This window comes from Acyrthosiphon pisum, unplaced genomic scaffold, assembly GCF_005508785.2.
Source record: "Acyrthosiphon pisum isolate AL4f unplaced genomic scaffold, pea_aphid_22Mar2018_4r6ur Scaffold_20960;HRSCAF=22641, whole genome shotgun sequence".
NCBI classification, from domain to species: domain Eukaryota; kingdom Metazoa; phylum Arthropoda; class Insecta; order Hemiptera; family Aphididae; genus Acyrthosiphon; species Acyrthosiphon pisum.
In genome coordinates, this window is record NW_021770374.1 from 109518 (window position 1) to 109770 (window position 253).

Below are 253 nucleotides of genomic sequence, written 5' to 3' on the forward strand. Positions count from 1 at the left end.
ATTTTCAAACAATTTTTGGTTTTAGGATTAAATGGTTATGACTATTATTTTATTAACACTTTTATTATATTTTAAAAATTTTGTTTTAAACGTAAATGATAATGATTATTGTTTATTAACATTTTTATTATATTTTTCAAACCATTTTTATTTTATGTGTTAATATATTACAAGACTGATATTTTTTACAGCAATACGAGCGATATTAATTTTTTGTAGGAGTTAACACTATCTTTTATAGGAGTTAACACTA